At 42.9% G+C, this 15,298-nt stretch overlaps 1 protein-coding gene across 1 annotated transcript in view; it reads right to left on the bottom strand.

Moving 5' to 3' along the window:
• Window positions 1–15,298, bottom strand: part of HTR4 (5-hydroxytryptamine receptor 4) — a 240,107-nt gene that overhangs the window by 62,825 nt on the left and 161,984 nt on the right. The window lies entirely within an intron of this gene.

The raw sequence follows: 15,298 nt of genomic DNA, 5'->3' as shown, positions 1-15,298 counted from the left end.
CAAGCTCTCGGGCCTTTTATTCATAATAAACTTGCTGAAACTTTCCTTTGAAGGACAAAGAAAACTAAAAACTATGCCCATAACCTGATGCAGACTGGCAATGGTGGGAGTTTGAGTTTCCTTATCATTTTGTTTTTAAATGACAAAGTGTGTTGGCCAGCGTGGCCTGAATGCCGCATTGCCTGTCCCTTAATGAGCACCTACAACTGAAGATGATACAGCTGCTGCCGCAGCTTTCTGGTTTCAACCCTGCTCCCTGCCATTGAGCTTTAAGCCATAGAACTTAATTAAAAAAATAAAAATAAAAAATATGCAAGTGTGTCATTTCAATTCTAACACTGCCCCTTTCCCTTGCTTTAGTCTGGACCCTGTCCCTGATGCATCAGATCTCATTCACTAACGAGGCAATTACTAGAAACTGAAAGGAAACCAAGGCCACACTGTCTCTTCTTCTCTCTCTGCTGTGCTCTGAAAGCATCAAATGAGCACACAGAAAGACGCAGGCATGAAACTGGGAATGAGTGTGTACAGATAATCCCTGAGAAAGAATTGTACAGGGAAATAGCAGGAGACCCTTGCACGGAGAAACCCAGCAGTCCTGCTGTTCTAAAGCTCACTTGCTGATTCCAGCCAGCCACCCCACCAGCAGCCTGTTCTGCAGTACACAGGGATGGCTTATGTTCATCCTTTTATACAGCACTGTGACAAATATATTCTCTTACTTGTAATGAATGCACCTGCCTCCTAAATGAAATGTGAAAACATGCAGGGGCTCATGAAGGCTAACTAAATCGCATGCATAATATGCATATTAGCACTAGCACAGTCCAGAAGAAACAAACCACTCAACAGAAAGAAAACACAGAGAACAATGCAATACTCTTACATTTTCCCCTCTGCCAAAAAGAGTGCGCACGTCAATCCCCCCTGCAATCATACCAACCAACACGAGCTCTGAGACCTGAGACACCCTATCAGCTCTGTTTACCTGCCGAAAAGTCAAATAACTATGCAGAGACAAAACTACGGACCTTCTCTATCATTGCACCATCCTTATGGAACGCTCTACCTGGATATTACTACTACTACTACTTATCATTTCTATGCGCTACTAGACGTACGCAGCGCTGTACACTTGAACATGAAGAGACAGTCCCTGCTCGACAGAGCTTACAATCTATCTTAGACCATGCAAAGATATTCAACAATTCAAGCGGTTGCTAAAAACGCATCTATTTGTAAAAGCCATTTTATTTATTTATTTGTAACATTTGTATCCCGCATTTTCCCACATATTAGCAGGATCAATGTGGCTTACAAAATACCGTCAAGGTATTGACTACATGAGGGCTTATCTGTCTGCCTCCATTTGCTTTTTTCTCCTTTCCTGTGAATACAGCCATGTTAATGATCATATTTCATTATTATATGCTTAGAGATAGTTACATGTCTAGGAACAAATATATAACTACTAGTAAAAAAGGCCCGTTTCTGAGACCAATGAAATGGGCGCTAGCATGGTTTTCATCGGTAGTGTGTATGTTTGAGAGAGTGTGTGTGTGAGAGTGACTGTGTGAGAGAGACTGAATGTGCGAGTGTGTGTGACATAGAGTGAGGCTGTCTGTGTGAGAGTGTGTGTGTGAGAATGAGAGTATGTATGTGAGAAAGAATGTGAGTGTGCGTTTGACATATATAGACTCTGTGTGTGTGTGAGTGAGTGAGTGATTGAGGGAAAGAGTGTGTGTGTGTTTCTGTGTATGTGTGAGTGTTTTAAGCAGGTGGTGCATTCCCCTCCCCCTACCGTGCCCCTCTTCTTCCCCCTCCTCTCACCGCCCCAGTCACCCTCCAAGTTCCAGGCCACCCTTCCCCCCTCAGAGTGAGTGTATGTGTTTGAAAGAGTGTGTGTGTGTATATGTGTGAGTGTTTTAAGCAGGTGGTGCATTCCCCTTCCTCTTCTGTGCTCCTCTTCCTCCCCCTCTGCTCACCGTCAACTTTCCAGTCTGCCCTCCCTCCCTCCCTCCCTCCCTCCCTCCTGCCCCCCCTCTTCACCCCTGCCCCCCTCCCTCCCTGTTCTTTGCTCCCAGGCACTGAATGCAGCATTCAGGCATTGATTGTGTGCTCTGCTGCTGCTCCTCTCTCCTCTTTCTGTCTCCGTAGGAGCGCAGGTACCAGGAAGTTGTTTTGAAGTTGGTGTTCCTGCGCTCCAGGGCCAGTGAGAGGAGAGAAGAGTGGCTGCAGAACAGACAGCCAATGGCTGAAGGCTGCCTGCGTTTCGTTTTTTTTTTTTGTTTGTTTTTAAGATAAGCGGCAATCCTTGAGGGGGGAGGGTGGATTTGGGAATTGGCGACCTCAGGGGGTGGGGTTGAGAGGGGAAGCGGTGAACTCGGGGGGGGTGGAGTTTGAAAGAGGCGACCTTGGGGGGGGGTGCATAGCATAGGGGAAGCAGCGACCTCGCTTGCGCGCGGATGGAGAGGGGAAGCGTCGAACTGGGGGGGGGAGTGGAGGATGGAAGAGGTGACCTTGGGGGGGGTGGAGAGAGGAGGTGACGAACCTCGTGGGGAGTGGAAACAGAGTTGGGCTTCCTTGATTCGTCGAGTGTGTTTGCTCCGCCCTCGATGTCATCACGTTGTGACGCGAGGGCGGAGCAGACACTTAAGGCCAAACCGGATATCTTGGGCACCTCAAGTTCTGGCTTGAGGCTTCATTCGAACGTTGGAGGTGCCTTTTATATATATAGATTATTTAGGACTAATGTATGTGATTCTTGTTACCCGTCTTGGATAAAGGTGGGATATAAATGTAATAAATCAATTAATCAATCAACAGTGCCCAGGTATGAAGCACACTCCCTTGCACCTGCTTTTCCAGTGAGTAGATTTTTTTGCTGGAAAAGTATGTGCAAAAATGTGAAAATCACACAAAAATAGGAAAGGCTCTACCCACTGCACACAAAATATGAAAATAGAAAATGAACCACGGGAACAAATGCCAAATGAAATGTAATAAAAGTTTTGTTTTGTTTGTTTTACTGAAAAAGTAGTTTTGTACAGTAGTATTTTTTAATAAACATTTAAAAGCCCCCACAGTAACCCAGATAAAACAATATAAATATTAAACAACATAGCATCAACAAAGCTAGAAATAAAAAGTAGTCACTGTCTGTGAATGAATCTGAGGGCAAATATGTTGTGGCACAATGCCCGCATGGAGGGACTTAGATTGCAACATAGTTTATGTCCACCAAACCCAAACAGGTTCAACCAAAATCAAAATCATAATAAGAACAGAAAATGATGGAATATTTAGTCATTTATCCTTGACGTTTACAGTGCTCCATCATTTCCTATTTTATAATTATGATTTTATTTTTTCATGTTTTAGGTCGTTGCCTTTTCTCTTTAACTGATGTTTCTTTTGCTTGACCCCTTTTGGATGACCAGTAAGTGCAGACACAGGGTCAATTGTTTTAATGGCCGCACACATGGCCATTAATACAAAAAAATACATGATAGCCATTTTTATGGCTGCAATAAACCTAGCCTTAGTGCACAGGGAAAACCCACATAAGGGGTGCACTAAGACCACCTTTTACCGTATTTTAGTAAAAGGACCCTTAACCACAGTAAGGAAGGGTTGGTTCCATCTAGAGTTGCAGAGGCCTACTTTCTATTTTCTGTAATACTTGGGCTTAAGTATCGACAGTCTGTGAATATGTATGGATATGAAACAAAACAAAATACAGGTGCAGATGAAGAAAGATACTGGGATATATCTCTGCATAACATGCATTTTCTGGGCAAAATTAGCACTTCTAGTTTTTCCTAACCACTTGTGGTAAGACTTCACAGATTATTGCAAACACGATGGACAATTGGGGGACTAAACAGGAAACAGCCAAGAGAAAATGTCTTCCACTAAAATCAGCAGTTTAAATACAGCTCTATTAAGGAATGTACAGAAGTCCAGCAAATCCCTCTCCTGCCATGGACTGAATTTCAAGTTCTCATGTTCATCCAAGGACATGAGATACTTCAAGAGCCAACATCTCGCTCTTACATTTCACATTTGTCGCCAAATGTTGACTCATTATAGAGTCTTCTCCCCCCCCCCCCCCCCCCCCCAACAAAGTTATTTATTTATTTGGAATTTATGTAGTGCTATAAATGAGGTCATTTTAAAAACAGTGACTTCCAAAGACAACCATGTTTGCAATGATAGCGAGTTCCGATACCAAAAGCAGCTGAGTTCGAGATTTTACTATGAATAAAATGGGCTTCTCCATCATTTGTCCCAAGATTAATACAAATAAGGCAGGAGCATAACACAACTTAACTAATGCTGATGGCCTCCAAAGTCAATTTGCTTTAAATAATGCATAAATAATGAGATCAGAGTCAAACATATTTTACTGAGTTTAGCTACAAAGTGTGAAGTGTTGTACAATAAGTTATGACTAGGCTTTGAAGCCACAGCAAGGTGTCACAGCAGTCACTTAATAAGCTTAAATTGCAACCTATCAATCTAGCCAACTAGCTGGAATCCAGGCCTCAGCTTAGCCAAATTAAGGTGCAGACACAGGAGGAAAAAGAATGAAAAGGAGGGGAAAGAGGTCAAAGAAATTAGGGAGAGAGAGGGAAGGAAGGAGGAGACGAATGTGGGAAAGAGCCTGTTTCTGTCAAGCATTTGTAAAGGAAATGTACCCCAGATAGTGGATTTTACGGTATGAAAGAGAAAGGAAATTTTATATTTATGGACGATGCGGGATTAGAAAGAATGCACAGTCCATGCAGCTACAAAGCAGAAAAATTCCTCTAATGAAACAAGTTTGCTGCTTGATGTCTGACATCTAAGGCAGAGATGGAGCCCCTGATCCATTTCAGAGAATAAATTCCATCCGATGTTTAAAATCACGTCAGGAAAGAATCCTGCAGAGTCTGGTCAACCACAGGAAAGACTTACAGATACTGACAAGTGATAAAGGTCAGAACCACTGAGCATCCTGTGCACAGATTTCCAGAGAAAAGCTTCTCAGTAAGAACATTATTATGCAATTTATCTTTTTCAGTGTTATAAAATAAAAACTAAACAAGCAAACTAGAATCTGCTCTGCTTGTCACATGGCATTTGGTATGAGAACCCCTGATGCCTCTAGGTCGCTCTGCCTGATCTCTGGACTTTCAGAGGCTTTCATTGAGCTTGTTCTGCATCATAACCAGCCCTTCAACTCACACAGGGCCTTTTACTAAACTGCTTGAAGCGCTAACACATGCTTATGCTTTAGTGTGGGAAATGGTTTTTAACACAGAACACACATTCTAACTGCATGGCATTTATTTGATTTTATTTTTTGGAAGGGTGTGTCCGGGGCAGAGAATGGGGGTGGAAGCCGCTATTCAGCTAACCCTGACATTAGCTAAACAACTATACAATGAACTTGCCTTGAGTTTAGCCAACTGTCAGGCTTCTCATAGAAGCACAGGATTTATGAGCCCTTGGACCACTGCCGTGGAGCAGCAGTGACAGGCAAAACCACCCCCAAACCACAGGCAAGGCAGAACAGGACTGGAACCCCGGACTGGAATTGCAGCAGAGGCAAACAAGCTGGGACAGGCAGAGCAGGAACAGCTAGACTGCACCTGCGCTTGACCGCCGTTCCCTAGGAGTTGAGCCCCTGGGTGCAGGCAGCCGGCAGAACTTACAGGACAGGGCAGGAACTGGATACCAACAGGAAACACACAACAGAGTCAGGACTAAAAGCTGCCAGGCAGCCACTAAGACAGAAACACAGACAGGTGAGAGTCAGGAATGAAAGCTGCCAAGCAGCCACTAAAAAGAAACACAGACACAAGACAAGGAAATGCAGACCAGAAACAAGACTAGGAACTAAGCAATAAAACCAAAGCTAACTACACACAAACAAACTAGAACCAGGCAAAAAACTCAGACTAGAACTGGACTAGGCAGAAGTGCACAGAGCACACCCACATACCAGGGACCTTAGATGATGCAAACGCAAACACAGACGTTTCCAGGTGGCTAATAAACCCATCAGCAGCTGAAGTTCAGATGCAGGAATCACAAGGCAGCTACGGGTGCTGTTCAGGCACAAACAAGAAAAGCAAGTCTGGCAGCATGGAAAATCCGGACCGGACTGGGCTGAAGTCTGGAACGTGTGACAGTTCATAGCAGCCACCGGTTCAGGCCACCAGAGGGTGAGGTGAGCACAGACAAGGAAACAGTCACGACCGTGACAGCCAACCATCAAATTATCCCAACTGACTCTGTACAACGCATTGTGTTCCCATCATATATCTGCTCTTGGTCCCTCAGCTAGAAAATGTTTAGCATCATATCTGTGTTAGTTGAATTCTCTAATGCTTATTAGGTGTATCATTAGTATTATGCCAACATTGTATTATATCTCTGTGATTTGAATTCCAGTGTTGTTAAATATGTATATTTTTGATACTGTTTCACGGTAGTTCTATTATTAGGTTTCAATTTACTATTTTCAAGCTTACCTCATTTATGGTATTTAGTTTATTCTTGGGTATTTTACTATTTTTATGCTGTTATCAAAACTGTAAGTTTTATGTTACACTGTACCTTCTGTAAACCGCCTTGGGTGAATCTCTTCATAAAGGCGATTAATAAATCCCAATAAATAAATAAATTAGCGTGCACAAACTGAATAATGCTGACTTAACACAGAATCCCTTAAGCAGCTCCTAAAAATGGTATGGGATTTGCGTTGAAAACCATACGAGGAGAGACTTGCTGACCTGAACATGTATACCTTGGAGGAAAGGAGAAACAGGGGTGACATGATACAGACGTTCAAATATTTGAAAGGTATTAATCCGCAAACAAACCTTTTCCGGAGACGGGAAGGTGGTAAAACTAGTGGACATGAATTGAGGTTGAAGGGGGGCAGACTCAGGACTAGTGTCAGGAAGTATTTTTTCACAGAGAGGGTGGTGGATATGTGGAATGCACTCCCGCGGGAGGTGATGGAGATGAAAACGGTAATGGAATTCAAACATGCATGGGATAAACACAAAGGAATCCTGTTTAGAAGGAATGGTTCCATGGAATCTTAGCGGAGATTGGGTGGCAACGCCGGTAATTAGGAAACAAAATGGGAGCTGGGCAGACTTCCTCGGTCTACGCTCTGATCGTGACTGAATACTACTACTACTACTATTAAACATTTCTATAGCGCTACTAGACTTACGCAGCGCTGTACAAATTAACATGAAAAGCCAGTCCCTGCTCAACAGAGCTTACAATCTAAATTGGACAGATGAACAGACAGCTAGGGGTGGGGAAATTGCAGTGGTAGGGGTGATAAGTGAGGGTGCTGAGTAAGAGAGTCATGGTTAGGAGTCGAAAGCAGTAGCAAAGAGGTGGGCTTTAAGCCTAGACTTGAAGACAGCCAGAGACTGAGCCTGACGTACTGGCTCAGGGAGTCTATTCCAGGCATAGGGAGCAGTGAGACAGAAGGAACGGAGCTGGGAGTTAGCAGTGGGGGAGAAGGGGGACGACAGGAGACATTTACTCAGAGAACAGAGTTCACGGGGAGGAGTGTAGGGAGAGATGAGAGCGGAAAGGTACTGAGAAGCTGCGGAGTGGATGCACTTTTAGGTCAAAAGGAGAAGTTTGAACTGTATGCGGAAGCGGATAGGGAGCCAGTGAAGCGACTTGAGGAGAGGGCTAACGTGAGTATAGCGATTCTGGCAGAATATAAGACACGCAGCAGAGTTTTGGACAGATTGAAGAGGAGATAGATGGCTGAGTGGGAGACCAGCGAGAAGCAAATTGCAGTAGTCTAGGCGAGAGGTGATAAGGGTGTGGGTAAGGGTTTTGGTAGCGTCCTCAGAGAGGAAAGGGCAAATTTTGTTAATATTATAGAGAAAGAAACGACAGGTTTTGGCAATCTGCTGAATATGAGCAGAGAAGGAGAGAGCGGAATAGATAGGGATGGGCTGGAGTGTAAATTTTAAGGGGCTTTGACATTAGCTTCAGAACGTTTAGTGCAAGAACAGTGCTAGGCAGACTTCTACAGTCTGTGTCCTGAGAATGGAAAGAACAAATCAAACTCGGGTATACATATAAAGTATCGCATACCATGTAAAATGAGTTTATCTTGTTGGGCACACTGGATGTACCATACAGGTCTTTATCTGCCGTCATTTACTATGTTAAATAAGAGGTGGTAAAGGGCTCCTATGTTAATTCTTTTCCAGTAGCCACACAGTAATGATAACTAGCACACGGGCAAAAAATGAAATAATTGAAAAAGGATGAATTTACAGCTGTGCTAGAAATGGGCTTAGCATGTGGGAAAGTCCTGTGTTTGGATGCAATACACCCATTTACAGGGTCTCTTCATATCAAAGCTGGTCCTAGTGTTAAGAGCAAGGTTTTTCCACTGATATCTTTGGTTTTCTGACACAACTGCTGTGAGGGTGTTGCTGGTGGATTCTGCAGGGAGTCTGGCAGCTGCAGGCTGTGATGGTCACTCACTGAAACGAGGCACAAGGAATCAGTTATCCATGTAACGTACAAGCCTGTCTGCCTTAGAAACCTGTTCCTGGAAGCACTCCTGTACAGGTGCTGGACTGGACAAACGCGAGACTTCTCCAAAGATGAAGTGCTTGAGCTTCCAGATCACACAGGTCTCATCATCAGACATAGAAAGGAGACTTTGTACTCTTAAAATATCAAGGACGTTCACTGTTGTTGAAGTGAAGAGGCGTTAGACATATGATGCACCGAACTGAATGGTCCTGGTGTAAAAAGCCAGATGGAGCAGAATAATGTTTCCAGCATGATCTGATGCTGCCAGGCAGGTCTATGCTAGTGAACAATTCCACAGGATGCTTTCTCACCTTGCAGAACTTTTTACCCTTGCACAGAAATTTCTTAATGGTCCATTAGAGAACTTTGTTTCACTGCCAGTGAGCAATGGGCGGAAGACTGACTTTCTGTCTCGTAAGATCAAAATCATTCATTCTTCTACTGCTGCCCATATACCAGTAGTAGATATTTCTGAGCTCACTAGCCTCAGCTGTGCATCATGTGGAGCTGGAATGGACTGAATTAACAGTTATTACAACTAACCTCATGAAACTCATCAATGTCTGTTTTGGAGACACAAAGCTATTACTGTGGCAATGCGAAATTATCACACTAATTAAGTGAATAAACCAAAGTTGAGAAATCTTATCAAATTAATTCAAGCATGTAGTCTGGCCACAGATGGAGACAGTACCCTTCAGTGGGCCTCTAGTAATCAATACAGAACCTTTGGGGAATATTTTACACCTTCCTTCCAGGCGGAAAACAGGGAACACTCAGTGCCTATGAAGGTCAACCAAAAAAAACAAACCCAAGAGTAGGGGAAGCTGACTCTTCCAAAAACAGCAAGGGAGATGCTTGTACAATGTATAAACCTTTATGAAAAGTCACCAAACGACTCGACGCAGCTGCTGTGTTTCGGCGCCAGTGCGCCTGCTTCAGGACTCTTATGGTGTAAGTTACATTAAGGTAGATGATGTTATCAAAATCTAGTACAAATGAAGGTGAATGTTGTTATCCAAAGCTTAAAGGAAACACTTCCAACAACCATCAGCGTGAACCAAATAGTTTTCAACATTTCATTTGGCTCACGCTGATGGTTGTTGAAAGTGATTCCTTTAAGCTTTGGATAACGACATTCACTTTAATTTGCACTAGTTTTTGATAACATCATCTACCTTATTATAACTTACAGCATAAGATTCCTGAAGCAGGCACACTGGTGCCGAAACACGGCAGCTGTGTTGAGTTGTTTGGTGACTTTCAATAAAGGTTTATACATTACACAAGCATCTCCTTTGCTGTTTTTGGAAGAGTCAGCTTACCTTACTTTTGGATTTGTTTGTCTTTTTTTCCCCACCTTCCCTACAGTCCATGAAGTAGCCTGCAGCATTAGAAAGTGTCCAGCACAAAAGAGGAACCAAACTATGCCAAGCATGAACAGAAAAAGACGCTGACGTCCTTTCCAACCTGGCTCTAGGGAAGCATTGCCTAGGTTCATGCCCTGGATTCATATATCACCTCCAGACTACGCCTACCCCCCCCCCCCCCCCCCCCCCAGAACACACACACTGGAATGTGTCAGTTTGGAAAGAATCTCCCACAATAATGTTCCTTTCATAAAAATCATCTTCAGGCCAGAGTGAAAAAGATCTTTGTGAAGGATTTTGTTGAGGTGGTAAAATCATTAAGAGGCAAATAGCAAAAACTAATGTTTGCTTTCCTTAATCAGCCTATGGGGATTTCTCTGGGGTATGAAGGACTTTTATTGTACACCCCTGGAGCTCAATATCAGCCTTTCACTCTATAACTGAAAAGCCCCGGGACAAGTGATCAGTCCATTGACACTCTGAAACATATAAAACAGGAGCTCTTGCTTATTCCCAGAGACTGTTTAGACAATTTTACCCCATAGAGACCAAAAAGCTTAAAACTGGAAGCAGGTGGAAAACCAACACTCTGAAATGTGGATTTTTCTAAGACCTGTACTGAAAGACACAAGTGAAGTCTCCACTGTGGGACAAAAGAGAGACAGAGAGAGAGAAAGAGAGAGAGAAAGAGAGAGAGAGAAAGAGAAAGAGAAAGAGAGAGAGAAAGAGGGAGAATCTGAAATCCTTACCTTTTCTTTTTTCATCTTTCTGCCTTTTACAAATTCTTTTTTTTCCCTCTTTGTATACATTTCACTTTTTTTCCAATTCATTTAGTTTTTTCTGGATTTTCAGATTTATTTTCAATTCATATCATACATTAATATAAAAATGTTTCAAGGGCATTACAACTTTATGTACGTCAGTTCATAGGTTAACATTAGGGGTATATTGATGAATTAAACGTGCATTAATGAATGTGCATCCCTACAGGTGCTGACCCCTTAAGTATGAGCACAAATAAATTATCCTGAATCCTTTTAAGGTGCTCTGAGCTCTGGACCTGTCTTATGTGACACAGTTACGAAAAGGTAATATGTGCATATGTGCTCAGTACCTTTAGTAGAAATGAGGGCAATCAATTTCATGTGTTTTTATAATGTATAAGTTTAGTCCACCTGTCTAACACAGAAGAAGCTGCTATAATTTAGGAAGTCTCAGCAGTTCACACAGATCCCCAGACCAACAAGGGGAGTGAAAGACCTGAAATAGGGATGGAGGGTATAAAGAGAGGAGCCTGGAAGAAATGGGAGGCAGCAAAACAAAGAGCGGAAAATGTCAAAGAGAGAGGAAGAAATTAAGTTGAACAGTTTTGTTGTTGATTAAAACACCTCGTGCCTTTAAATACATGAGATTTCATTCCAAGACCAAACATGGCAGAGTGGCAATCAAAGTCTCAAGAGGATCTCATCACCAGAGTCCCAGATCACAGAGCACATTATGTGTGTTTGAGAGTGAGAGGGAGCTGGGGATAGGGAAACTTATCTTATTATCACTAGATTTAATAGTAGACGGTGTCAGAAAAATAAGAAAATGAACAGGGTGCTCTCGGCTGATTGTGTGGGAGGCAAATCCCACCACAAAGGATTGTAAAATTATTGCCGTCAAGAAAGATGATGTATCTGACTCATACGGAGCACTTTAAAGGTCAAAATTAAAAAAGGAAAGCATTCTGTACAAAAAAAAGAAAAATCTGCGTGCACAGCATATGTACTGCAAACTAATTTTAGGTCATCTACAAGGAAATACATACTATGATGAGTTCCAGGACCAGAAGAGGTCCAGAGCGCAGTCGCAGCTCGGCCCTGATACTACACTCTTTTAGGGGTGTAGAGCACACACAGTTTCATGTCATGTTGTTTCACATGTTCTTCCCAGGAATCTTTTAAGGGTTTTCCTCAGTGTCGTTAAGAGGTGCACATAAAAACATGAAAGCCCATCCTTAGGTTCTTCTTTGCATTCCCTTTCTCCAAGTCCTGCAGAACCAGCTATCAAAGTGACCCATGCCATGGTACCTGCGAGGGTGCTGCTTCTCTGACTGATGCCATTCAGCACAGCTTTATGGTGAGACAGACAAAAATGTTGGTGTACAATGTAGCAGACTCCTGGCCCTCCCTTCCATTACATATATCATTATACATCCTAGCCCGCCATCTTCCCTAAATATTCCTTCAGTGGCATCTCCTAATTCATCACCTTACTCATCCTTCCACCCAGAAAAGCTGCCCATTCAAAGTGGCCTCCTACTTAAAGGCTCCCTAATCTCCAATTCCTGAGCCGTAGAAATGGGGCTTATGTTATAGAACTGGGGGGGGGGGGGGAGGGAGCAGGCTGTCTATGTATTGTAGGTATAGTATGAATGGAATTGTGTATGTTCGGGTGTGTCTGCTGCTGATTGCATGAGATAAGTATGAATGGATAAGTCTGCATCCATGGGAGGAAGTGGGTGGTGTGTGAAAGAAGGAAAGAGATGTGTGTGAGTAGGTGAAGGCTTGGCAGTGTGAGTAAATGAGGGTGCACTGCCCATGCCCTCATGGTCTCTGGTTTCCCCTTCCATTTCCTCACTCATCTCTTCCTTCATCAAACTTGTTCCTATCCCTCCTTTCCCATCTCCTTTAAGTCCAGTTTCATCAGTAACAGTGGATATTGATGTTTGCCATGACCTGGGAGTCACGTGGAACCTCAATAACTTTCATTGCACAGCATACTCAGTTGACGACATCTTTGGAGTTCTGAACTCCAACTCCAGGCTCCGCCCTTTCTGCCTCGCCTCACCCCATGCTTGGAATAAACTCCCTGAGCCCATACGCCAGGCCCCCTCCCTGCCCATCTTCAAATCCTTGCTCAAAGCCCACCTCTTCAATGTCACCTTCGGCACCTAACCACTACTCCTCTATTCAGGAAATCTTGACTGCCCCAACTTGACATTTCGTCCTTTAGATTGTAAGCTCCTTCGAGCAGGGACTGTCCTTCTTTGTTAAACTGTACAGCGCTGCGTAACCCTAGTAGCGCTCTAGAAATGTTAAGTAGTAGTAGTAGTACTGAAGGTGGACATTAATTAAGAATTTATATTCAAAGAGTCTAAGAGTATTTCTTCACTAACTCGGTATCAGCATTCAGATTCTTATTTTGCTGCTTCACTACTTGGTATATTTCCCCAGTCATCAAATCTTTCTCTATCATTACAAGAACTGCTTTTCATTCAACATGGTTCTCCATATCCTCCTTTCCATTATTACAGGTATTCTGCAGAGATAAAGCATAGTCTTCTCAAAGGTTACTGTTAGAATTATTGTAACAGTAGCCTCTGATTCTATCAGCAGGAGCAGACTGGCTGCAGGAAGCTTCACAACAGTAGCAGAGCTGTATATAAATGCTGCCAAGCACATGTAAATCAGATATCCATGTTTTATTGCCATTAATTGAGATGCAGGGGCTTCAGATGGCTCTTCCTAATCCAGTCATCATGTCTGCCAGAATGTCTTTTTCATTGGCAGCTTAGTAGCTAGAGAAGTGGGTTGTGAACTGAGAAGCCAGGGGGTCAAACCCTGCTTTTCCCTCCAACATTTTCTGTGACTTGGACAAGTCATTTTACCCTCCTTTGCACCAGGTACAACTTAAACTGTGAGCCCATTTGGGAAAGGACATACCTGAATATAACCTGCCTTGAGCTCAGATTTGGAAAACTCTAAAATCCAAATCCTACAGTCAAACGAAGAGACCCACAACTCCAATCTCAGCTCTCACAGTTAGAATATAACATTTTCCAGAATACCTTTACTGTAGGGCATTGTCTCTGCCACACACACACTTAGGAACCATTATTTAGTGTAAGACTTTGCCAGCACCATGAAACAGAGTAGCACACAATGCTTTTAGAGCACGATACAGTAATACAGAGAGTTCTTACTAACGAAACAGAGACACAGCAGTATGGGAGGCTGTGGATTCCACAGAATAAGGCCAAGTGGACAGAGCTCCCAGGTGGGAACCATCAATGGTATCCTCCCCCCATGAGGTGCCCAGCCCCATCCTAAATCAAAACTATTTAAATCTAGTCATAGAAGACTAAAAAAGGATGTGGAAGAACGCATGAAAAACAAAAGGGATGAAAGAACAAGTTTAGATACTCAATCTGTTAATAGCAAAGTAAATGAAGAAAGTGCCTGCCTAGCAAAACTGAAGGATGCCACAAAAGGGGTGTCTGTGAGGTAGCGCTATAGAAATGATTTGTAGTAGTAGTAGAAAAGATATAAGGTGCCAGACTGACAAAGGATGAGGGTGGTGGATTTCCTGACCCCAGCCAGCATGTGCTTCCCCCCTCTCTCTCTCTCTTACCACCCCCCCCCCCCCCCCCACCACCACACCTGCTACTGACCCACTTCATCACACCCACACCGTGCCCAAGATGATCACTGTACTCTAAGATCAGTCCTGCCTGCAGAAGACACTTAAATGCTATGCAGGGTTCATGACATTAATCCATCAAGTTCACTCTTATTTTTATCTACTTACTTTTATTTAAAGATTTTATAAGCCACTTTTCTAGAAAAACACCGAAAGAAGTGAACAATCTCTCTGAGAGCTGACATTAAAACATAGGGGACAGCTTTCAAAATCTGCCCAGAAATGAAAGATTAGCAGGCACTTTTAACTCCCAGATTTGACATTGATTTTTGAAAACTGAGTTGAAAAAAGTAAGTACCTGTAGAAACTGCTTCTGCTATTTGTGCAGGTCAGACAGACTTGTGAGCATACTTCTGAAAATAGCCCTAGGAACGCAGCTCCCTAGTATGAGTTAATTTATACAAACAGCTTATCGTCTGTCCAAGTTTCCCTGCACGTAGGATGGGAAATATTCATAAGCTCCATTTCCACACACAGAAATGCCTTTCAAAATTACCTTCTTTATAAAGAGGAAGTACACAGTCAGGACAACAAACATCCAGTAGACATTACCAAATGACTTCCAAACACTAAAAACATTCACACCAAAACCCAAAAGATTCCACTCTCCCATCTCACCCCCAGGAAATACACTATGTCCAACTCATCAGCAACAAAAAGTGGACATAATAAAAATCAGCTCTACATATCTTCAGGAAAAAAAAAAGGTTGATGGAATAGATGAAGAAGATGGGAAAAGGGGTCCCATGCAGAATACTAAAGCAATCCCAAGTGCCCCACAGACCTCTGGAATGATCCCTGTCTTTTTTTTTCTAATGGCAGGCAAGACCATTAGTAATCTTTAGTAACTGTATGACTGTGACAATTCAGAGAGAAAAAAATCT

Source organism: Microcaecilia unicolor, chromosome 8, assembly GCF_901765095.1.
Source record: "Microcaecilia unicolor chromosome 8, aMicUni1.1, whole genome shotgun sequence".
NCBI classification, from domain to species: Eukaryota; Metazoa; Chordata; class Amphibia; order Gymnophiona; family Siphonopidae; genus Microcaecilia; species Microcaecilia unicolor.
This window is presented reverse-complemented; position numbering and strand designations above follow the sequence as displayed.